The 1847-nt window shown below is 57.1% G+C and overlaps 1 protein-coding gene across 2 annotated transcripts in view; it reads left to right on the top strand.

Moving 5' to 3' along the window:
- The window catches only part of MYLK4 (myosin light chain kinase family, member 4), a 66999-nt gene that overhangs the window by 2429 nt on the left and 62723 nt on the right, over positions 1-1847 (top strand). The gene's annotated exons all lie outside the window — the stretch shown is intronic.

Here is a 1847-nt window from a genome sequence, read left to right as displayed (position 1 = left end):
CCCTGGAGGTGTGCCTCCAGGTGGGTGCGGTCGCCACTGGGAGGCCTTTGAATGTGCAGCTCTCCCTGTGGGCGCCACCATGGTGGGTCACGAGGGTCGTGTGGAAGCGCAGTTTCTTAGGAGGGCTGGTTTGGGCATGCAATCTGGAGAAGCACGTGAAGGCCACAGCTGCTCTGCAGACGTTTCCAGTTCCCTCAGGACCCCGAGGTCCCCACGGAGTAGGGGTCAGGGCTGTCGACAGTGGCCGCTGGCGACAGGCTGGCGGCAGGCCCCGTCCTGGCAGCCGGCTCTTCGGGAGGTCCCTCGCCGAGTGTGGGGGCTACCGCTCTGAGCAGCGGATGCCCCTGTGTGCCAAGCACCCAGCACCGGCTCCGTCACGGTGAGGGGTGTCCTCGGGAGTGGACCGGCGGGCTCTGTCCCCTGCTCGGCCCCCTGGGTCCCCTCCCCCTCCCTCCCAGCTGGAGGGGGCCTCACCTGGAACTTGTTTGTCACCCTGCCCGATGCCCTCCTCAAGGTCGGGACCCCATGTCACCCACCTCGCCTGCTCTCCTGCTCATGGTACCAAACAGGCTCCGAGAACGTTTGCAGAACAAACAGGCCTGTTTAAGTGTGCCCTGCATTCCCCTGGGTCGGGAAGATCCCCTGGGGGAGGGCATGGTGACCCACTCCAGGGTTCTTGCCTGGAGAATACCGCTGACAGAGGAGCCTGGGAGGCTGCAGGCCAAAGGGTCGCAAAGAGTCGGACATGACTGAGCGACTTTACTTTCACTTTCCTCTTCGTCCAGCTTCTGTTCCGAAAAACCCTGTCCAGGTAGGAAGGGCATTTCTAATGGTACAACAGATGGTGGAGCACAGCTGTTAGGTATGAAGAGGGGAGGAGTCTTTTCCCTGTGAGTACAGAGAGATAGACCTTGCTGGATAGGGGGAACGAGTCGGGCTGAGAGTGGTGTTTGGAGACTCCCCTTCCCCTGTGGGCTAACATCTTGTCCCGCATACACCAAGAAGACACTTCCTCGGCAAAACTGAAGTCAGATCCGAGGACTTCCTCATTCGGGCTGCTTGTGATGCAAATGAATAATCAGAAGGGTTTCCTTTTCTGTTCATTAATTTCTGTGGAACAGGGGAGACAAAGTATTCTTATAGGCTAACTTTGAAAAAACCAATGATTTGTATAGTTTTTTTTTTTTCAAAGTTATTTTTTTTTAAATTTTATTTTATTTTGAAATTTGGCAAAACTAATACAATTATGTAAAGTTTAAAAAAAATGATTTGTATAGTTTTTATGAGTTTGTTTAGGTTTCCAGGATGCTTTTTCGCCAAGTTCTGTGATACAAGTTTTGTAAGCAGGCAAGATGGTACTAGGTGGAAACACGAAGATTTTCAGGGAGTTTTGGTGATGATCTGCTCCAGAGAAATCGAGTGAGTGGGAAGTGAAATGCTTTAGGACACTTCTGAGGGAACGCCTGAGGATGCTGGCCCTGCGGTCCTGACAGAAGGTCCTGTGTGATGGGTCTGATGTCTGGCGGCGCCTGCGCCCGGCGGTCACGGCCGCGCGGAAGGTGGGGAGGAACCGCCGCGTGTCCCATTCAGTTTCTCGCCGAGTGGCTCAGGGCCCAGAGGTGTCGGCAGTCAATCTCCCTGTCTCTCCCTCGCCCTGCGGGGGACGGACGGGCCTGGACGGGAGGCACAGAGCCCTTCTCCTTGCCGTGTCTGCCAAGGCCACAGGCCCCGGGGCCCTCGCTGGCCCGGTGAGCGGGTGCCCGGGCGGCCAGCAGGCCTTGGCAGGGCTGGGAGGAGAGGGCCTTCCAGCGGCTCGGGTGTCGTCAGGGAAGGCGACGGGGCCGGGG

Source organism: Bison bison, unplaced genomic scaffold (assembly GCF_000754665.1).
Source record: "Bison bison bison isolate TAMUID 2011002044 unplaced genomic scaffold, Bison_UMD1.0 scf7180017864321, whole genome shotgun sequence".
Classification (NCBI taxonomy): domain Eukaryota; kingdom Metazoa; phylum Chordata; class Mammalia; order Artiodactyla; family Bovidae; genus Bison; species Bison bison.
The sequence above is the reverse complement of the archived record's forward strand: the minus strand, read 5'-3'. Positions and strand labels throughout refer to the sequence as shown.